General features: G+C 41.5%; 1 pseudogene; it reads right to left on the minus strand.

Moving 5' to 3' along the window:
• Positions 1–996: 996 nt before the first annotated feature.
• Positions 997–21553, minus strand: LOC124235129 (ATP-dependent DNA helicase Q1-like; annotated as a pseudogene).
• Between the last annotated feature and the right edge of the window lie 2735 nt (positions 21554–24288).

The raw sequence follows: 24288 nt of genomic DNA on the forward strand, positions 1-24288 counted from the left end.
AATCAGAGCCTCTTTATCCCCATTCCTGTCCTTGGAATGTGCATGCTGCCTGCTGTTCCCACAGTGGGAGCCGTCTTCAAGGACTCAGCCTTGAGAGAATGTGTTGTTGAGACCATCTGGATGGTATACGTGACTGAATCCACTTAAGGCCTCTACATAAACTTTTAAGATTCTCGTGGGTGGGTGTGGAGATCTTCTTGTCTTGCAGCTACCTAACACAAACCTCATATATAAGTTCCTTTGCTTGTTAAACCTGCCATCTACCAATCTGGAATGGTCTGCCTCTTTCTTTGGTCTCACCTTGCCCTCACCCCTCTAATGGGGTTTGTTCCTCTGACACCCTGTTGTGATTTTTTCCACCCTGCTCTTCTCTTTGGAGTCCATTTCATTTCGTTGTCCTAATTAGTCTTTTCACCACACCTCTTCTGTATTGTGTTTCTTCCTTATTTGTCAGATTTTTAAAAGCTGTTTCTTTCCCTCCTTCCATTCCCACCTATCCAAATCCTGTCCTACCTTCAAGCATCAACCTAAAGAACAAGTCTGCATGAAGCCTCTTTTGCAAGTCCCTGTTCTTGCCCTCCTCTCCACAGGACTCTTTATTCCACTTATAGCACTTAGGTTACTCAACCTAAAATTATAATTATTTGTGTATGTGTATCAAAAGCCCCCTATTAGATAGGTAGGGACTTGAGGGCAAGGATATTTCATGCTCATCTTTGCAGCAGACACAGCACCCAGCACAGTGCCTGGAACATGGGAGTTGTTCAGGAGGCATTTGTTGAATTGAAATCATGAGTATAAGACCCCCAGAGGATAAAGGCAAGTATTTTCCAGGCTGAGACTGACAGTGACCTCACTGGCTTCACCCTTTATCAGGAAATGGGTTGTATGGTGGTGCCCGATGAAACAAAAGCTTCCATAATACATGTTCATCAATCCTGTAAGAGTTGTCTCATTCATTTATTCAACAAACATTTATTGATGACTAAGAGCTAGCTAAACCTACAACAAAGAGAGATGACAGGGAGTAAGACAAATGCCGTTAAGGCATTAGTAATTTAGCTTGGGAGTGTGAAACATAAACATCTGACTGTAGGGCAAAGTTAAATAGGTGCTCTAATAAAATATAGACGGAATTCTCTGAGAGCGTTAGTCCTTGATTTCAGGAGGTGAAGGAAAAGGGAGATTGCAATAGATCAGGATGGTTCAGAGGAAGAGCATCTTTCTTTTTCTCAGTGAGCTCAACATCAGCATGACAACAAGGCCCTTGAACTTTCCTGGTCCACCTCTCAAATCCCTGCACCAGATGGGAAGGAGGAGGCAAGTCAAGTTACTCTAGCCCTGTGCTGTCTAAGACAGTAGCCATCAGCCAGATGTAGCTACTGGGCACTTAAAATGTGGCTAGTCTGAGTTGAGATGTGCATAAGTGTAAAATATGCACTGGATTATGAAGATTTAGTACAAAAGTAATTTTATATTGATTACATGTTAAACATAATATTTTGGATATATTGGTTTAAATAAAATATGTTTAAAGTTAATTTCACCTGTTTCCTTTTACTTTTTTAATGTGATAATTTAAAATTAGAGACAGGGCTTATATTATACTTCTGTTGGACAGTACTGTTCTACAGGTCGTTCCCCAGGTTCAGGGGGCCTCGAAAATTTGAAAGACACTTGAGGGAAACAGACGGGCTTTGATTCTGAACCAGGACCCAGGCCTGGTGGTATTTACCAGTGCTGACCTGGATCCAAACTCCCAGGGACTTCAGTCCTCACTTGGGTCTGGGCTGGGGCACAGTGAAGCCACAGATAGGAAACCTGGTTCTCTCCCTTCCGCATTTCCCTGTGACTCAGGCCATAGGGGCAAACGTGACAGTGAGTTGGTTTGTTTTCTGTTTCTTTCAAGCAGCTTCTGAATGGCAAAGATACGAGGGGCCCATCTGGTGGAGTCTTCCATAATAAGAGCTGGGCTTTTTTTTCTTTTTTGAGGAAGATTAGCCCTGAGCTAACATCTGCCACCAATCCTCCTCTTTTTGCTGAGGAAGACTAGCCCTGAGCTAACATCCCTGCCCATCTTCCTCTACTTTATATGTGGGACACCTGCCACAGCATGGCTTGACAAGCAGTACATAGGTCCACACCTGGGATCCCAACTGGAGAACCCTGGGCCGCTGAATCGGAATGTGTGAACTTAACCACTGCACCACCAGGTTGGTCCCTAATAACAGCTAGGCTTTTGATCATTAATCAGTTAGTATACTGTTTGCCCAGGGGCACTTATTATATCAAATTGTTGACTGATCTTTAAGATGTTAAAGATCGCATGTATTACTAAAATAAAACCCTGAGACTGTGAGAATAACAAAACTTTGGTGGAGGAGCTCCAGCCCCTGATAATACAGTAAAGCTGCCCATCTTGGGCATCTGGGTCCCCAACTACCCTACTCTACCTTACTGCCCTCACCCTTTGCTTCTGATCTCTCACAACCCACTGACTAATGCTCTCAGATTCTGCCCAACCACCAATACCCTTAATACTCTCTCTCCTCCATGCCATGACTCTTTTTTTTTTCTCTTGAGGAGGATTAGCCCTGAGCTAGCTGCTGCCAATCCTCCTCTTTTTGCTGAGGAAGACTGGCCCTGAGCTAACATCCATGCCCGTCTTCCTCTGCTTTATACATGGGACACCTACCACAGCATGGCTTTTGCCAAGCGGTGCCATATCCGCACCAGGGATCCGGACCGGCGAACTCCGGGCTGCCGAGAAGCAGAACCTGGGAACTTAACTGCTGCACACCAGGCCAGCCCCTACCATGACTCTTGATATTCACTTTGCCAGGGATATTCTCCTGCCTCCCTTATGCCCCACTGTTTTAACACCCATTTAAAAAAGGAGATGGGGAGGGGGGCGGCCAGTCTGGTGGCGTAGTGGTTAAGTTCGCACGTTCCACTTCTCAGCAGCCCAGGGTTAGCTGGTTTGGATCCCAGGTGCGAACATGACACTGCTTTGGCACACCATGCTGTGGTAGGCATCCCACATATAAAGTAGAGGAAGATGGGCACAGATGTTGGCTCAGGGACTGGCTTCCTCAGCAAAAAGAGGAGGACTGGCAGTAGTTAGCTCAGGGCTAATCTTCCTCAAAATAAATAAATAAATATAAATAAGTAAATAAATAATGAGATGAAATTACCATGTGGATTCTTTTTGTTTTAACGAGGCTCTTTTGCAAGAAATAAGGATTGATAGACAAGCTCAAGTAATAGGAGTTTATTTTAAGATTGGCACGTGGCAATAAGGAAGATAAGCAAATCATAGAAACCCAAGGACAGGAACACTTCTGAATCCAAGATGGCTCTAGGAATCTCAGTGGCAGAAGTTAATGGATCTTCACTGTACTGTCCTGTCATTTATGTGACTTAGCTAATCAGACTTTGCTTCTTAGGAGAGCTCCCCACTTCTGAATTCTTCAGCATCCATTCTATATCTTTTCTTCACCTTACTACTTTTGTGTGCTCGTAGTTTCTGTTTCCTCATAACTCAGCCCTCCTCAAGAACTACGACTTGCTTTTGGCCCCACCTCTTCCTTCTGAAACTGGGTACCTGACGGTTGCTGTAAACATTCAATAAGATTACCTTTAGGGCCCAGCCCAGTGGCACCGCGGTTAAGTTCAGACGTTCTGCTTCTCGGCAGCCCAGGGTTCGCCAGCCCGGATCCCGGGTGCGGACATGGCACCACTTGGCAAAAGCCATGCTGTGGTAGGCATCCCATGTGTAAAGTAGAGGAAGATGGGCATGGATGTTAGCTCAGGGCCAGTCTTCCTCAGCAAAAAGAGGAGGGTTGGCAGTAGTTAGCTCAGGGCTAATCTTCCTCAAGAAAAAAAAAAAGGAAAACATTACCTTTAGACCTTGTTATAAAAAGAAGTTAATCTTGTCACTTTGCTGTTTTCCTGCTTAACCTGAAGGTTAACTCGAGGGTCACAAGGATTTATGGGCTTGTTTCACAGAAGAAAGACAATGTTTTTAAGGATCACCAGATAACCAGCTCCTGGCTGCCATTGATGCCCAGAAGTCAGATTGTCCAGGGGCTTATTGGGAGTGAAAGACACACAGATTACCCCTTTGTTTCTCCCAAACTCTTTCTGCCACACCCCTTAGTTCTATAAAACTCCATGCTTTCTTCTCTTTTTAAGGCGGATTTGAGAAAACCCATGCTCCCACCTTCTTGTTTTGGCCAACTTGAATAAACCTTTCTCCGTCTCCAAGCACTGATGTCTCACTGTGTGGCTTACTGTGCATTGGGTGCACAAATGTGAGATTAAGAAGTTCAGTATCATTTCCTCTTTATGTTTTTTCAGATTCAGTTTCTGCCCCTAATTGCCTGATTCCCTTCTTATTTCCCATTTCAGGTTCTAGAGAGTAAGCTGCTGCTGCCCTACTTTTTAGGCAGAACTTTTCTCCACTAAGCTGCATCATTAGTATCTGGTCAGCCTATGGAACTGTCTGACTTTGGGTATCAGATGTTCACATATGGTCCAATCAACTGTGAACCAACATGGCTGCCCAAGTTCCCTCTCATCAGGGGCTGTGAGCATGCCAGGCGCCGTGACTGCTGTGTCCACGACGCTTTCACTTACATCATCTCATTTTAATCCTTATAACAACCCTGATGATAGAAATCATCCTATTTTCTACAGATGAAGAAACTGGGGAAGAGAGAGGTTACCCAAGGCAAAGCCAGCATGCAATCCCAAATCTGCCATCAGAAATCACCATGCTGCAGCCTCAATGAAGCATGTTAAGTGAACTGTCTTGAAAAAAAATGTCAAAGTAAAGAGATGTCAGAGGTAGGACAGCACTACTGCTGTTCTCCATTCCTCCCACAACTGCATAAAGGACAGATTTTCCTGGGAGAACTCACCCATGTTTGATGAGAGTGTGGGTGTGAGTGTGTGTGTGTGTGTATGTGTGTGAGAGACTATCCTCAGGGTTCAAACCAGGGATATTACTTAGAATAAAGCCTGACGGATGAAGTGTAAGACAGATCTATCTTGTACCACAACCTGCCTTAAGATAAATACAGATGCGTCATCCTAACTTAAAATAAAAATCCTGATTTACAAAACAAGTCAATGAAAATATAATTATTTTTCCCTGTTGCAACGTCTTTCCATCTTCCTCTGGACCCTGGGTTATGAGATTGGTGTAGGAGTGGTTTGAGAGGAAGCTCTAGGCTTAAGGTTCTTCAGATTCCTCCATGTCCCAGAATAAAATGGGTCAGGGAGATTCCACACATGTGGGTACAAGGCGCATGCAGTGGGGCCAACTGAAGATGGTAAATTAGCAAGTATTATTAAAAAAGAGATGACTGACCCAAAATGGGGTCCCTTGTGCTAAACCCCACACCAGCAAACCAAGACTTAATACCTAACCTAATTTCAGGTTCAGCCTCTCCCAGGAGGGGAATTTTAAATCAATCAGTCTGGAATTTCCTAATCAGCACTAGTGAGGTAATTTGCCACATAAGACTCCTACCATCCCTGGCTCCTAAGGGAAAGTGATCTTGCCAGAAACAATGCTTTCTTTTGTTTCGCATCCCACCTCGCTTCCGCCTATAAAAGCCTTCCATTTTTATATGGCTCCTTGGAGCTCCCTTTTATTTGCTAGATGGGATGCTGTCTGATTCATGAATTGTTTCGTAAAGGCAATTAGATCTTTATATTTACTTAGTTGAATTTTGTGGGTTTTTTATTTGTTTTGCTGAGGAAAAACCTTGTGCTAATATCCATGCCAATCTCCCTCTATTTTTGCAGTGTGTGGGCTGCCAGCACAGCATGGCAGCTAACAGAGTGCTGTAGGTCCACACCCAGGAACTGAACCTGGGCCGCCGAAGTGGAGTACGGTGAGTTTAACCTCTAGGCCACCAAGGCTGTCCTGAATTTTGTTTTTTAACAGTATCTACTTCCTAATACATCTCTCCACGATTAGTGAGGATGTAAGCACCGGCTCTCCAGGACCAGTTCAACTGACTCCATCTTATCAACAGAGTGATGAAGAATTGCTTTTCAGAAAATCTGCAAAGTCACATAGCCAGAGCATGTGCAGAAGGAGAAATCTTGACCTGAAATGACCCCAGAACCAAAGATCCTCCTCCTCATGGAACCAAAGGACTGGAACTTAAAAGCTGGACTCGGGTTTGGCCCCATGGCCAAGTGGTTAACTTCACGCACTCCGCTTCAGCGGGCAAGGGTTGTGCCGGTTCGGATCCTGGGCGCGGACATGGCACCACTCCTCAGGCCATGCTGAGGTGGCATCCCACATAGCACAACCAGAAGGACCTACAACTAGAATATACAGCCATGTACTGGGGGGCTTTGGGGAGACGAAGAAGAAGAAAAAAAAGAAGATTGGCAACAGATGTTAGCTCAGGTGCCAATCTTTAAAAAAAAAAAAGTTGAACTCTTGGGGTCCAGCCCGGTGGCATAGTGGTTAAGTTTGCATGCTCTGCTTCAGAGGCCTGGGGTTTGCAGGTCCAGATCCTGGGCATGGACTTATACACTGCTCATCAAGCCATGTTGTTGCAACATCCCACATACAAACTAGAGGAAGTTTGGCACACACATTAGCTCAGGGCCAATCTTCCTCACCAAAAAAAAAAAAAAAGCTGAACTCTTGGGCCAGCTCTGGTCAGTTTGGCATGCTCCACTTTGGCAGCCTGTGTTCAGTTCCCAGGCGTGGACCTACACCACTTGTCTGTTAGTGGTCATGCTGTGGTGGTGGCTCACATACCAAAAAAAAAAATGAGGAAGATTGGCAGTGAATGTTAGCTCAGGGCCAATCTTCCTCAGCAAAAAAAAAAAAAAAAAAGAAATAAAAAAACTTGGACCCTTACCAAAAGTGAGGGTCTCTCATTCAGGAAGATCAGTGTTAAAGTTCCTTCCTCATCTTACCAAAAATGTTTAGAACTCTATCATAAAAGTTTAGAACCTCATATAAACGTTTAGCATTGCATTATAAATGTCTAGAACCCTGTCATAAATGTTTAGAAGTTCATCAATCAAAATCTGTCTACTAGCATTTCCATGTGCCAGCCTGTCCTCCCTAACCTCTTAAATTTCACCCCAAATCCTGAATCAGGGAAACAGACCTGAGGGCACATGCCCCCTAACTCCATGCAGATCAATTTTGCAAATAAAGCTGATCTCTTTTCCCAAAGGCTGATGCCGTAATTTATTGGCTTTTTATGCACATTAGGCAAGAGAACCCTGATTTTGTGCAGTAACAAGGACATGCAAAAAGGTGAGAAGTGGATAAAGTCATGTAAGGGTAGCCTTTAGAATAATGCCTGGCTGTGTTAGTTTACTACGGCTGCTGTGATAAATGACCACAAACCTAGTAGCTTAAAACAACACACATTTGGGAGTGATGTCACCAAGGTGGTGGAGTAAGAGACCCCAGCCTCCATCCCCCAACAAAGATCAACAGTTAGAAAGTTATCCACAAATAAAAACAGCTCCAGACAGTTCTGGAGTCCACCTAAGAAACTTCAGCATGTTGATGCAAAATAACCAATGACCATTCGCTAGATAAGAGTGATGAGTGAGCTTTACTTGAGCCGCAGTGAGGATTATAACCTGAGAGGGCCTTTTCCAGACAAGAAGAAAGTGTTCCAGAGAAGCATGATTTTCAGGACTGTCTTATACCTTTTTAGAACAAAGAATACACATTGAACACACCCAGGATAAACATTCATCAAAGTTTCAAGGAGGCATTCAGTTCCAAATTAGCAGGTCAACAGGACCCTGATGTTGGGAAGGAGAACTTATTTTAGGAGTACCAGTTTGGGCAGGTGTTACTGCTAGGGCGTTCCCAATGGGGCATTACTGGCTTTGCAGGAGGGGAAGTAGGCATTCTTATTTTAATGGTTAAAGCACATATATGATGTATGTTTGATAGGCCATAAGCTGGGCTTCTTTAGTTCAAGTCAAATCAGTTTTTGAACCCTGATAGTTACCCCATATACCTCAATATGTGAAAATTTCTTGTCAAGCAACACAGTTGAACAAAAAACTTGAGAATAATTGCACAAAAAGGAAAGGAAGACAGCTTCCTTTTGTCTGCATCAGCCCATCCCCAAAGCCAGCATTGCTCAGCACCAAGTGGGAACTTCCCAGCGAGAAGGAGTTCCCCTTACCAGGAAAGGAAGAGTGGGGTGAGCAACCAGCTTCCTCACCCTTTTGGGGCACCACATGAAGGACCTGCTTCAGTTTCACTCCACCCAGAGACTGGCAAAACTGAGATGGAGAGATATGGCTAGGAACAAGGAAGAAAAGTAGGGGCTACCAGTAGTAGCCATGCAGTGGCAGCAACCACAATTCCCAGAGAACTGATCTGCAGACGACCCCAGCAGGTTTCACTACTAAAGACACCAACAGCCAGCATAGCTGCTGTGGACCCCCTGCAGATTTCACTGGCTTTCACATAGGTAATTGCATTTGCTGACATAAGCTGGCTGAGTCCCTCCCCTTGCCCTGCTGGAGCCCGGGAAGTGCACCAAGCATCCAGCCCAGGCCTCTGCAGCTGCATGAGTGCAAGATGCCAGCCTAGATCCCTGTGGCTGACCCCAACCACTATGCATGAGCTTGGGGCTAGCCCCCTACCTGGGCATTTGCATGCCATTGTCCTGATGCCCATCACCAGACTCCACTACTGTTCGCATGTACGTGGGGAGACTACAGCCAGGAGAGAGCACACGGACAGTCTGGGACCCTGCAGCTGCTTGTGGGCCCAGATCAGTCCCCGTCACTGGCCTGTACCACTATGCTTACCTGCAGCTAGCCCCTCCAGCTGTGCACCCACATGCCCCTGGCCCAACTCCAGTCAACGGCCTCCACTGCCATGTGTCCATGGTGAGACCCCGCAGCCATGGTAGTGCACACCAACAGCCAGGGACCCCTCTGCTGTGAATGTGTATGCAGTTGGCCCGAGCCCTTGCTGCCTGCTCTGGTCCTCACCACTACATGTGTGTTTGCAACCAGCCCCTGCCACCACACAGTCCCCTGCAGCTGAATGTGTGCACACCACCATCTCTAGCTACCACTGCTGTATGTCTTGGTCCCTAGCTGCTGGACCTGGAGGCACTGTTGAGGATCCCAATAGCCCTTGTAGCCTTTGCAGACTCCCCCTCAGCACTTGCCAGGGGCATTTCAGTTGTTGATGATGTGGATCTCAACGGCCTGAGCTCACCAGTCACCACGACCCCCAGACTTGGTGCAACAAAAGGGTGTTCTCACCACTAGACTTGCCATACAAAAAAATGCTGAAAGGAGTTCCTCAAGCTGAAACAAAAGGACGCCAACTAGTAACATGAAAATAAACAACATACTACTACTAAAGGCAAGTTTGTAGTCAGATTCAGAATACTCTAATTCCATAATGGTGGTGGTTAACTGATGAGGATCAAGGCTGTCTCAGGGACAGAAGCCCAAGGTGACCTGCCCTACATACCGATCTATATCACCCTCGGCAAGCATAGGACATCTTGACCTGATCTGATCTGATTCTTTTTATTTTATTTTTTTTAGGAAGATTAGCTCTGAGCTAGCGGCCGCCAATCCTCTTTTTGCTGAGGAAGACTGGCCCTGAGCTAACATCTGTGCCCATCTTCCGCTACTTTATACGTGGGATGCTTACCACAGCATGGCTTGCCAAGCGGTGCCATCTCCGCACCTCGGATCCGAACCGGCGGACCCCAGGCCGCGGAAGCAGAACGTGCGCACTTAATCGCTGCACCACAGGCGACCCCACATGTGATTCTTATCTAAAGTTATAGGACCACCCAATAATCAGACTCCACCTACACTGATACCATTTATGACTTTTTTACATAATCTTTCTTTTGTGTTATAAAGAGATAACTCACATACCTATGCCTTAGATTTAGCCCTAAGCTTAACCCATGTTTGCAGCTCTTCACTGCCCATGGGTCCTGTCCCCATGCTACTCCATGCTATTCTCTGAATAAAAGAGCACTACTACCAGAACTTGAGAGTCCAAGAAATCTTTCTTTTGACTCCTCAGCTCGCCAAGCATCATTAACCACTTAACTCTAATATAAAGGTTGAAAGGGAAAAGTATTAAAAATAGCTATAACACTGGCCTCGTGACACAGCAGTTAAGTTCACACACTCCACTTTGGCGGCCCAGGGTTCGCCGGTTTGGATTCCGGGTGTGGATGTGGCACCACTTGGCAAGCCATGCTGTGGCAGGAGTCCCACATATAAAGTAGAGGAAGACGGGCATGGATGTTAGCTCAGGGCCAGTCTTCCTCAGCAAAAAAAAGAAGAAGAAGAAGAAGAAGAAGAAGAAGAAGAGGAGGATTGGCAGCAGATGTTAGCTCAGGGCTAATCTTCCTCAAAACAAACAAACAAACAAAAATAGCTATAACTACAATAATTTGTTAATGGACACACAGTATAAGAAGATGTAAAGTGTAACATCAAAAAAATAAAATGTGTGTGAGGGGAAAAAAGGGGTTGAGTTGTTGTATGCAATCGAAGTTGAGTTATCAGCTTAAAATAGACTATAATATCTACAAGATGTTTCAAGCAAGCCTCAGGGTAACCACAAAATGAAAAGCTATAGTGGGTACACACAGATAGAGAGAAGGAAATCAAAGTATACCGTTATTGAAAATCATCAATTCACAAAGGAGGATAGCAAGAAAGGAAAAAAGGAATAAAGAAACTAGAAAACAGCCAGACAACAATGAACAAGATGGCAATAGTAAGTCCTTATCTATCAATAATTACTTTAAATGTAAATGGATTAGATGCTCCAAACAAGGCATAGAGTGGCTGAATGGATAAAAATACTGCTGCCTACAAGAGACTCACTTCAGCTTCAAGGCACACGCAGGCTCAAAGTGAAGGGATGGGAAAATATATTCTATGCAAGTGAAAATGAAAAGAGAGCAGGGATAGCTATACTTATATCAGACACAATAGACTTTAAGTCAAAAACTGTAACAAGAGACAAAGAAGGTCATTATGTAATGATAAAGGGGTCAATTCATCAAGGGGATATAACAATTGTAAACATATATGCACCCAACAATGGATCACCCAAATATATTAAGCAAATACTATCACATCTGAATGGAGTAATAGACAATACAATAATATTAGGGGACTTCAATACCACACTTTCAATAGTGGATAGATCGAGACAGAAAATCAATAAGGAAATTATTGGACTTGGCTATGCTTTAGACCAAGTGGACCTAACAGACATAAACAGACTAATCCATCTCACAGCAGCAGAACACACATTAATCTCAAGCACACACGGAACATGCTTCAGGATAGATAATATGATAGGTCACAAAATAAGTCTCAGCAAGTTAAAAGAGATTGAAACTGTACCAAGTATCTTTCCCAACCACAATGGTACGAAACTAGAAATCAATAACAGGAGGAAAACTGGAAAATTCACAAATAATATGGAAATTAAACAACACGCTCCTGAACAACCAACCAATCAAAGATGAAATCAAAAGTGAAATCAAAATACATATTGAAACAAATGAAAATGGAAACACAATATTCCAAAACTTACGACATGCAACAAAAGCAGTGCTAAGAGAGAAGTTCACGGCCTAAATGCCTACATTAAGGAAAAGAAAGGTCTCAAATAAACAAACTAACTTTACACCTCAGGGAACTGAAGAAGAACAAACTAAGCCCAAAGTTAGCAAAGGAAAGAGACAACAAAGATCAGAACAGAAATAAATAAATCAGACTAGAAAAACAATAGAAAAGATAAACAAAAGTGAGTTGGTTTTTTGAAAAGATAAACAAAATTGATAAACCTTTAGCTAGATTTACCAAGAAAAAAGAGAGAAGACTCAAATAAATAAAATATAAGTGAGAAAGGAGATGTTAAAGTGATATCACAGAAAGACACAGGATCATAAGACACTTCTATGAACAATTACACCAACAAATTGGACAACCTAGAAGAAATGGATAAATTCATAGAAACATACAATCTACCAAGACTGAACCATGAAGAAACAGAAAATCTGAACAGACTAATAACAAGTAAGGAGATTGAATCGGTAATCGAAAACCTCCCAACAAAGCAAAGCCCAGGACCAGATTGATTTACTGGTGAATTCTACCAAACATTTTTTAAAAAAATATTTTATTTTGAGGAAGATTAGCTCTGAGCTAACATCCACTGCCAATCCTCCTCTTTTTGCTGAGAAAGACTGGCCCTGAGATAACATCTGTTCCCATCTTCCTCTACTTTATATGTGGGATGCCTGCCACAGCATGGTTTGAGCAGCAGTGCCTAGGTCCACGCCTGGGATCTGAACTGGCGAACCACTGGCCACCAAAGCACAGTGCATGAACTTAATTGCTGTGCTACTGGGCCAGCCCCGCTACCACACATTTAATGAAGAATTAATGCCAATTCTTGTCAAACTTTTCAAAAAATTTGAAAAAGAAGGAACACTCCCAAACTCATTTTATGAGGCCTGCATTACCCTGATACCAAAGCTAGATAAGGACAATACAAGAAATGAAAACTACAGGCCAATATTCTTGATGAATATAGATGCAAAAATTCTCAACAAAATGCTAGCACACTGAATTCAACAGCACCTTACAAGGATCATACTCCGTGATCAACTGGGCTTTATCCCTGGATGAAAGGATGGTTCAACATACGTAAATCAATAAATGCGATACACCATATTAATAGAATGAAAGACAATAATCTTATGATCATCTCAATAGATGCAGGAAAAGCATTTAACAAAGTTCAACATCCTTTCATGATAAAAATGCTCAACAAATTGGGTATAGGAGAAATGTATGTTATTCAACCATGAGAAAGAAGAAAATCTTGCTATTTGCCACAACCTAGATGGACTGGACCTTGAGGGCATTATGTTAAGTAAAATAACTCAGGCAGAGAAAGACAAATACGATATGACCTCACTTACATGTGGAATCTAAAAACATCAAACTCATAGAAACAGAGAGTAGAATGGTGGTTGCCAGGTGCTGTGGGGTTCAGAGAAATGGCGAGACAGTAGTCAAAGGGTACAAACTTTCCATTAGAAAATGAATAGTTTCCAGGGATCTAATGTACAGCATGGTGACTATAATTAACAATACTCTATGTATACTTGAAAGCTGCTGTGAGAGCAGAGCTTTAATGTTCTCCCCATAACAACAACAATAAAATGGTAATTATGTGAGCTGAAGGATGTGTTAAGTAATCTTATTGTGGTAGACCCTTGCAGTATATACGTATCAAACCATCACATTGTATACCTTAAACTAACACAATGTTATATGTCAATTATATCTCAATCCAGCTGGAAACAATAACAATAACACATATATTGTGGAGGTCAGAAGTTCAAAATCCATTTCAGTGGGTCAAAGTTGAGGCGTCTGCAAGGCCACACTCCCTCCTGAGGCTCTAGAGAAGAATCTGTTTCCTTGTCTTTTCAGCATCTAGATTTGCATTCCTTGGTGGTGCTTTCCTCCATCTTCTTCTTCTTCTTCTTTTTTTTAAGGTAGATTAGCCCTGAGCTAACATCCGCTGACAGTCCTCCTCTTTTTGCTTGAAGAAGATTGGCCCTGAGCTAACATTTGTGTCCATTTTCCTCCACTTTATATGTGGGACGCCTACCACAGCATGGCTTGATAAGTGGTGCGTAGGTCCTGGCCAGCGAACCCAGGGCTGCTGAAGTGCAGTGCACGAACTGAACCGCTGCGCCAATGGGCCAGCCCTGCTTTCTTCCATCTTGAAAGACAGTAACATCTTGCTTCGGTTGTCACATTGCCTTCTTCTGTAGTAAAATCTCCTTCTGCCTCCCTCTCATCAGGACATTTGTGATTACATTTAGGATCCACCAAATTAATCCAGGATAATTTCATCACCTCAAGATCCTTAATTACACCTGCAAAGTCCCTTTTGCCAGGTAAGGTAACATTCATAGGTTCCAGGGATTAGCACCTGGATATCTAGGGGCCATTATTCAGCCTGCTATGTTAGCATAAAGCGATGCTTGAGAAATATTACCTGTTATTATTGCTGTGCTAAGCACTTCATATGTATTATCTCATTTAATCCTCATTACAACCTTATGAGGTAGAGACTATATTTATCCCTATCTTACAGAGAAGAGGTTTGAGAACTTAAGTAATTTCCTAAAATCAGTTGGTAAGTGGAATTCTAACTCAAGAGACTGACTCCAGAGCCTGTGCTCTTAACCTCTATCACAGGCTGGCCTTGGGGAAGCACATTTAATACTCCCCTTCCCGTAATGGTGAAGCTCCATCTCACTTTTCTGTTTGAGTCATTTGAACTGATCCATGTTTTCTTGGGGAGGGGAGATTCTTCCCCAGAGACTGTCATCTCTTTAAGGACATGGGATCTGTTACACACTTTCCGTTGTGTTTTGGTTCTCTGCATATACTGAAAATGAATCAATGCTGTTGATTTAACTGTCAAAACTGGAGACCATAAAGATAATCAAGTGCAAACAATATTGATCAAACAACACAAAATCCACATCCTTATTTTGTCAACCCTTAGAGGCTGATGTAGTGAGAGGGGTGAGTTGAAACAGAGAAGTTTAGTCTCACCTTCTAAAGGTTGGCCAGTCTATTGGTCCGGGACACGCAGACATTAGAACAACTGCTCTTTAGGAAAACATCTTCTCATTTCGTCCCATGAAGAATAAATAGTGTTTTGTGAATGCAGCATGTTCTAGTCTTTCTGGCATGATGGGACTGTGGTTAAACTCAGCATATCATGGGAATGGGTACGAAATGGACATCATTCAACAGGAGAAAGTCAAACTGGGAAAAAAAACCATGAAGAAAGAGGTATCCACAAGGTCAAAGTGGTAAGCATTCTGGATGATGGTGGGGGCAAGCACAGTGTAAAGGAAAAGAAAGATGATGGGAGTACGTGACACTGGAACTACATTCCTAGGAGACAATTAAACATGATGAAAGAGAAGAAAAGAGAGGTTTAGAACTAGGAAAAGAGAAGGAGTTTGATTAATATAAGATTTTCTCTAAAATGTAAGAGACAGAACCAGAAGTAGCCATATAAAAATTAAACCATCTCCTAGGGGACTTGTCTTTCTTCTGAAAGGGTGAGTGCTAGTATTTGGTAAGTCTGAGAAATCATCATTGCAGCCTTGTCTTTGATGAATCATGTAGCAGCCACCCCAGAAACCTGAGTCACCAAAGCCTGCTTTTCACTCCTCATTGCTGCATAACCTGACTAGATTGGGGTGTGAGGAAAAAATGGAAACTACGTGGGGCTGGCCCAGTGGCGAAGTGGTTAAGTGCGCACATTCTGCTTCTCAGCGGCCCGGGGTTCCCCAGCCTGGATCCGGGGTGCGGACATGGCACCACTTGGCATGCCATGCTGTGGTAGACGTCCCACGTATAAAGTAGAGGAAGATGGGCACGGATGTTAGCTCAGGGCCATGCTTCCTCAGCAAAAAGAGGAGGATTGGCAGTAGTTAGCTCAGGGCTAATCTTCCTCAAAAAAAAAAAAAAAATCCTGGAAACTACAATAATAAGTAACCAAGTATCCTCACTAGCATCTCCAAGGTACTAGGGGAAGTGAAGTGGCCAAGGTCCTGGGCCTTGGGCTTTTAGATTTCCACCCATACAGCTCTAAGGGGATTGAATGGATGTGCTGTTGGTTCATCAGTGCCTCCCCTTCCTCTGAGCAAATCTGTGTGGAAGTCAAAATGTCACTAGAAGTTTGTCCAGTGAGCATGAAACCAGGGAGTGGAGGAGGGGGTGTGCTGTATGGTTCCAATGGTTGATGCCACCTGCTTGGGTGGCCTGATGCCTCCACATCTGCTAATGGGATGTCCCCAACGTGGGGACTGGTTCCTCATGTCCTTAGGTCAGAGAACTATTGTCAAGGATGTTTTTGGTGACAAAGTACCCCTTCTGCTTGCAATTTTTTTCTTCCCACATTATTATGCGATTGATTAGGTTTAAACTTAACCTAATCCAATTCAGACCAGTCCATATTTTCCTGAGACGACAATGTACCCATGCTACCTTAATTTGATCTCGGTGTTCCTAAAACTTGACTATTATACATTCACAAATCATCCCTTTGGCTGATCATTTCTATTGGTGTCTGATTTTATCCCTTTTATTTGGGTCTTATTGATTTTATTCTAAGTTTGGAGATACTTTGGAGTGTCAGCCAACATATTGCCTGTATAAACACTGTCTCATCAATTCCACAAATGAGCATTATGGAGTAGCTAGTGTTATTCTCATTTTAAAGCTGAAAAAATTGACACTAACGCTTGTCCTAACTTGTCCAAAATCACGTAGCTGGTAAATTATAGAATTGCAATTCCATCCCAGATCAGTCTGATTTCAAAATTTAGCCTCTTCATAAGTAATACTGAAGTAACTATGAAAAGTCAAGCTTCCAAATCGACATTTCAATTGGGAATTTACTGTTGTGTTCCCTGGTGATGACGTCTTAAACAAGGTACAATAGTGATGCAAACCTGACTGCATATCAAATCATGTTGTTGAGCTTTTAAAAACTGCACATGCTTTTAATGTATTGCTGCGATTAGATTTGCTAATATTTTGTTTAGGATTTTTGCATCCATATTGATGAGAGAGATTGACCTGTAATTTTCCTTTCTTGTAATGTCCTTGTCTGGTTTGAGTATCAAGGTTATGCTGGCCTCATTAAACAAGTTAAAAAGGATTCTTTCTGAGACCAGCTGGTGGCGCAGTGGTTAAATTCGCACGTTTCACTTCTGTGGCCTGGGGTTCGCAGGTTCCGATCCGGGTGTGGACATGGCACCGCTTGGCAAAAGCCATGCTGTGGTAGGCGTCCCACATATAAAGTAGGGGAAGACGGGCACGGATGTTAGCTCAGGGCTAGTCTTTCTCAGAAAAAAGAGGAGGATTGGAAGTAGTTAGCTAAGGGCTAATCCTCCCCTCCCCCCCAAAAAGGGTTCCTTCTTTTTTTTATTGCCTTGTGTTTAGAAGATGTTATCTGTACTATTTGTACCATTTGTATTTTACAGAGATTTTCTTTCTGGCTTGATATACGGTCAGTTTTTGTGAATTATCCATGGATACTTAAAATAAAGTGTATTCTTTTTTTAGAATGTCAAATTTTATCTATGTTATTAATTATGCAATTTAGGTCTTCTATATCTTGGAGGTTCCCACTACTGTATTTCTATTTTTCTTTGTATATCCTGTGGTTTTATGTTTTAATTAATATTCATGTTGATGCTATGCCATTTGTACACAGATATTTGTAACTTAGTAAATTCATTGTGAATTGCATTCTTTATCTTACTGCATTCTGATCTACTCTTTGTCAACTTTAACTCTTGTTTGTCCCGGTGTTAACCTTACCTGATATTAAAATTACAACTCCTGCTTTTTTTCTTGTTTGCAAATGCAAAGATTTCTGAATTATTTTGTTTTGGGTCACTTGTATACAGCACAAAGTTGGATTTTGCTTTATGATTCAATCTCAATTTCTTTCATTTTAATAAATTAGTTTGGCCCATTTATATTTATCAAATTGACATATATTTGGTCTTGGTTCTCACATATTATTTTAGATGATGCCTTCTATTTCTTTATAGATTCTTTGAAAGCTCTTTGAAAATGTGGTATGTATTTGTTTTTATTTTTTTCTGAAAACTCGGAAGGCTTATATTTTTGTTATAGTGGGTGTCTTTATAACTTATACACCCAATCTCCATTTCTTAGGCATTATTTTGTCAATCCCCTAATATGAGCAAACAATGAAATTAGTATATTTTCATTTCTTCTCTGTCTCCTGCCCTCTATAGCCCTTTTCCGTTTGCCATAGTTTTCTCATCGTCACTTGGTTGGCTTAAGCTCAACTTCTAGCCGTTATTTCAAGGAAGGCTCATGGAAACAATGTTTCTTGAGCTCTTACATGTTCAAAAATGTCCCACTGTGCCTTTGTATACAAACTGCAGTTTGGCTGGGTATAAAATCTATGTGACACTTACTTTCCTTGAGGACTTCCTAGACCAATGACTGTTGCTATAGAGAAGTCTAAGCTAAGCCTGAATTTTACCCCCCTTGTAAGTGACTTGATTATTTGGCTAGCTCCCCAAATGATTCTTTATTTACTGTTGAAATCAAGTAACGGTTTCTCAGTGTTGACCTTTCTGTATTAACTTTTCCTTGGGCATGGTGTGATCTTTCGATTTGTAGTTTCAAATATTCTTTTTTTCTTTTTAAAGATTGGCACCTGCGCTAACATCTGTTGCCAATCTTTTTCTTTTTCTTCTTCTTCTTAGTCTTCTTCTTCTCCCCAAAGCCCCCCAGTACACAGTTGTATGTTCTAGTTGTGAGTGCCTCTGGTTGTGCTACGTGGGACGCTGCCTCAACATGACATGACGGGTGGTGCCATGTCCATGCCCAGGATCTGAACTGGCAAAACCCTGGGCCACTGAAATGGGGCGTGTGAACTTAACCACTTGGCCAGGGGGCCAGCCCCTCAAATATTCTTTCATTTTTGGAAAATTTTCTTGAATTGTATATTGAAATTTTTTTCTACTCTATTATTTTGAGCTTTTTCATCAGGAATCCATTATGCACCTATTGGAGCTCTTTTGCCTATCTTCCATATTTATCATTTTCTCTCTACTCCTTCTAAACTTGCTGTTCTTTTCCATTTCATTTTGTTCACTTTTCTCAATTCTGTCCTCTATGTCCTTCACTGTATTTTTGGCAGTGCCTTTACTCCTTTGCGATACTGTCAATTTTGCTTTCCTTTTTTTAAAAAAAATGATTGCACTGATTTAATGACCACATGGAAGTTAAAAAATACAGAAGTAATAATGATTTCAGTGGAAAAATATTAAAAAATAAAAGAATTCTAAAGATAAAATCAATTCAAATAACTTATTTACAGATTTTTTTCTAACAAAATTGACCAATTATGTAAGAATTCTCAAGTTATTTATTTCTATGTTTTAAAAGTAGGTATGTTTATTTGTGATTTAGCTTTGGAGCAGATTCAGCTAGGTTGTTGTCTACTTGACCAACAACTTGGTCTTGGTTAGTAGACCACAGCCATTCTCCGTGAATTATCAAGAAGCTTATAATTTTATTTTACTTAGAGATGCAGCAATATCTTATGTGCTAATATTATTTGTATTGATACCTTATTCTTTTTTGGTTTGAATTCTACAGCTGTTATTACAACCTGAAATCACTCATCTTCGGTGATGAGCCTATGTAAGTTTTTCAGTATAATAACACTGCTAACAAGAGACAATTATGTGAAAAGAAAAAAACACAGCTAGGTATAACAAGGCATAAAGAGCTTAAGATAATTATGTGAATTTATTCTTTTAAGGATTTTACATTAAAAAAGTACTTTAGAGATAAGTTCCATCAGTATAAAATATTAATGAAATTATCTTAAAAGTTAAACTTTTGATTAACTACCAAAATAATGGTATATACATGCATAAACTGTTCTGTTGGGAAATTTAGAAACACCCATGTAGGGGCGAGCCCTGTGGCCAAGTGGTTAAGTTTGTGCGCTCCACGGGATTTGGGGAGAAAAAACAGGAAAAAAAAAGAGAAACACCCATGCATTGTCAATTTTTCTTGTCTTAGCACCTGTTTTCTTAGACTCAGATTGCTGAAGCATGTTTGCAGACTTCTTCTGGAGGTTGTCTGAATTCTTTTTCTTCCCGCTTTTTATCAGCTCCTTCAGAATGACAAATTTGAGGTGTTTCAGTCCTGAAACAGTTCTGTGTGGGCTTCTTTACTTGCATGCTAATAATATGTGCCTCATTGTTCAGAAGATCAGCATTAGGTCCTATTTTCAAATGTGCAATGGTAGTGAAAGCTGTAAAACTGTAGTCTTCTTTAAGATACTGCCGTAGAAGAAAGTTCACAATCATTTTCTGCAGGTCTTTATGAGGAAGTGTGGGAGGGTCAACACCTGCTGCTCTGAATTTTGCTGTCCCCTTTCCCATCCAAGAATCAACCAGTTTCAGTGGAGTGACCTTTTCATTAAGTTTGTCTGCCTCCTTCAGAATCTTGATTAGATTTCTGCAGCATGCTGTTATATCCTTTCTTTCAAATGAAATTTTTTTACAGCAGTTATCACACATTTTGTTACATGCTTCTGAGTTTCATTCCTCATCAAAACGTTGAGCTATCAATACACAGCAACATTTACTTATGTTTTGACAGTATGACACCATCTCATAAAGCTTCTGTTGTCCCACATTTTCCATCACCACCATTGAACTTAGTCTGAATATATCTCCAAAGCCATAATACAAAATACAGTCTGCTGTCATGTCAGCTCGACCTGCACGTCCACTCTCTCGGTAATAATTTTCCATAGATTTACTCATTGAATGATGAAGAACAAACCTCACATCTGGCTTATCAATTCCCATGCAACTCTTGCCACTACTACCTGAATTTTATTGGCTGACCATCTTCTATGAACCTTGGTCTTATCTTCTGGTTCCATGGTGGCATGGTGTGCACCTATTTGCCCTTTGTATCTCCCGTGAATGAGCTTTGCAACATCCTCAATAAAATCTTCAGTGTTTGAAGGCTTCTGCTGAACCTCGTAATAAAGCTTTGGCCAATTAAAAGAAGCTGTAAGACACTTTTCAACACATAGTATTTTCTGAGTGTCCTTCAAAACATGGTTTATGGCAGTTGCAGTCAGCCCAATTAGTGATGTGTTAGGGAACTGCTGCTTTAAGATACCGAGCGCCTTATGATCGGGTCTGAAATCATGTCCCCAGTGACTACAGCAGTGAACTTCATCCGTAGCAATTTGGGTAAATCTCTCTGCTTCATAGGCTTTCTCTTAGTCTTGACATAAACATTTTGAGTTTTTAAATTTTCTCTGCAGTTACATAAATCACCTTTAGTTTGGAATTTTTATTTACCATTTCAGCATGAACTCATTTCACATGTTCCTTAGAACTAGAAGCATTTAACATGGTAGCTGGAATTCCTAACTCTTCTAAAACCATTAATTGGTCTTCCATAAGAGAGATCAGTGGGCAAATCATGAGGGTAAAACCATCTGAGCATAAAGCTGGTAACTGGGAGCATAAGCGCTTTCCACCTGCTGTAGGCATAACAAGAAATACCTCCTTTCCAGACACTGTTACATTAATACAATTTCAAGCTGAAGTTGTCTGAACATCTGCAGTTTAAAGATACTTTGCAGAACATCTTTAACTTCACCAGGCCATGCAAAATCTTCTTTAATCCAAGCAGCAGGTGAAGAATCGCATTTGTTGCTTTCCTCAGGATCAGAATCCTCTAAACTCCGCTTTATTCTGTTTGTTAGGATGTTTTTATTCTGAATAAGTTCTTGTTACCTTTCCAGAAGTTCTTGTAGTTGAATGTCTACTGCATGTAGTTCATTGGTTACAGAATCCAATTCCTTAGTTAGAGGTGAAACGGATGTCATTCTAAAATTGGATTGGAGATCCAAATTTCTTTCTCTTTCAGCCAATAAAAACTTCCTGCCACCTGCTTTCCTTTTTTAATTGTTTTGTTTTATTCCACACTTTCGTTCCTGAGGTCTTCCAGCTCATATTTCATTTCTTTCTAATATTTCAACATTGCTTCCCTGAGCTTTTTCATCTCTGCTTTATGCTATTTTCTTATAAAGGCAAATGCATTGTTGAGTTTTCCTTCATACTTATTTTTAAAATTTTATATCTAGAAAAGTTGAAAGTACAATACAAATAACTTTATTTCCCAAACCATTGAGTATAAATTTCCAACACGATGTCCCATCAAAATTAGGAAACTAACATTGATATAGTGTATTACTATCACCCAATCCACAGACCCCATTCAAGTTTTACCAATTGCCCCAATAATGTCCTTAACAGCAAAAGGATCCAATTCAGAACGATGTGTTGCATTTAGTCATCATGTCTTTTTAGCTTCCTTCAGTCTGAAGCATTTCTTTGACTCCTGTGACATTGACACATTTAAAGATTACAGACAAATTATTGTAGGCTGTTCCACAATTTGGGCTTTTCTAATGCTTTCCGATGATTAGATTCTGTTTATGAATTTTTTGGCATGAATATTTCAGTAGTAATGCTGTTTTCTCCTCATTGCATCCTATCAAGTGATACATAATTTCAACTTATCCTACTGCTGATGATATTAACTTTGATCACTTGACCAAGGTGGTGTATGCCAGGCTTCTCCACTGTAAAGTTACTCTTTTTCCCTGTGTAATCAATAAATATTTTGTGGGGGAGTGCTTTGGATTATGTATCTATTCATTCTTTATCAAACTTTCAATTTATTACTCAATTAATTTTTAGCAGTATGGACTTGTGGTTCCTCCTACTTTATTCAGTGGGGTATGATCTGTTACTATAATTTATTTTTATGTTCAGATTGCCTCTGATTTGGCCAGTAGAATCCTCTTCAAACTGGCTTCTCTGTCCTTTGATACATCCCTTCATTCTTGGAATACTTCTTTACTTTCTGGCACAACAAGATGTTCCAGATTTATCTTGTGCTTTTCCTGGCCCAGCCTTAGATTAAGTCATTTCTCCAAGGAGCCCTAGTTCCTTTTAGTAGAGAATGGTATTTAGAAACCAAGATGGGGTGCTAGATGTGCTCTTTGCTATTAGGTGTCACTGTTCCAAAGCTCTTTCAGTAGACACAGCTATGAAATGTATATGTACACATATAAATATTGATATCTATATTTATTTATTAATTTTTTTTTGAGGAAGATTAGCCCTGAGCTAACATCTGCCACCAATCCTTCTCTTTTTGCTGAGGAAGACTGGCCCTGAGCTAACATCCATGCCCATCTTCGTCTACTTTATATGTGGGACGCCTACCACAGCATGCCTTGTCGAGCGATGCCATGTCCGCACCCAGGACCAGAACCGACGAGCCCCAGGCCACCCAAGTGGAACATGTGAACTTAACCACTGTGCCACCGGGCCGGCCCCTATATTTATTTCTATGTCTGTCTATCTATATTGAAAACCACGAGTTCACACTGATTTCTTCAGTTTTATCCAACACTACACAGGGTTCATTCTGTTTTTCTCTCTTTCCATATTTGTACCTCCCTTCTCCAACAGTGAAAACTCTCATTCCCATCATCCTTGATATATTTACTTATTTTATCAATCCCCCTGTGTGTACCAATCTCCCATTTCTGTGGCTACCTCCTCACCTGAGCAGATGCGTCCCTTAGGCTCCTACACTCCACCTTGGCCCTTCCCTATGGTCATTCTCTTCATCATACTCAGTCTCCCTTACCTAACATTGAGCTGTGCTCCCCCAGGTGGACTCCTCCTCACCTGTCTAGGGCTTTGACACCCCACGTTACTACCACTCCCCTTGGAGGATGCCCTTCTCATCCCATTCAGGCCCCCACACCTGTGTTGCCCCAACCCCACTCCCTCATTGACCCCCTCCTTTCCCCCAGTGTTGAGTGTCTCCACATTGGATGTCCTCTTGAGTTTTATGGCATTTTCTTCTATCACAAGTTTCATTTGCTCTTCAGCAATATTCTTCCGGTGAACATTCTTTGCATTTCTTTTCCTCTTCCTTTCTTCTTTTTTCCTGTATCATGTTTGTACAATTTCTATTCTGGTCCTTTACTGAAAACTAATTTCTGAATGAGGTGAATTATTCCTGGACCAGCTATTTGTAGACATGACATGAAGGAAGAGGACAAGGCTGAGTTCTAGGCTAACAGGAATTTCCCCTATAAGCCAGGTTGTCTATGAGAACTCTTTTAGCTCCTACTTCTCCCAGTCACAATGATGCGCACTGTTGGGCTGCTTACAACACAGCCTACCAGTTCCTCCCCATTGTCTCCTGCATGTAAGGTTTGTCAACAGGATACCTTATTCAAACCTGTCTTCTCTGATTCCCAGGAACAAACCAGTTCTGGGAGCTCCTAACACCAAGCTATGCTTCCTGTTCTTGTTGCAAAAGTGGACTTTATACCTCAGAGTGAACTCCTCATGTTGAAGAAGTGTAATTTTCCAGCTTTTTCCCTAAGATCTCCAGCCACAGGCATTCTCACCACATTTCTCCTTGCATGCCTGCATTTCCAACAATGTGAAACGCTGAAAGGCCTGAGCCCTAGGTCGGGGCTCAGTGTTCACTGTGGCCCTGCCATACTGCTGACTTGTAATGGTGGTCTCC

This window comes from Equus quagga, chromosome 2 (assembly GCF_021613505.1).
Source record: "Equus quagga isolate Etosha38 chromosome 2, UCLA_HA_Equagga_1.0, whole genome shotgun sequence".
NCBI classification, from domain to species: Eukaryota; Metazoa; Chordata; class Mammalia; order Perissodactyla; family Equidae; genus Equus; species Equus quagga.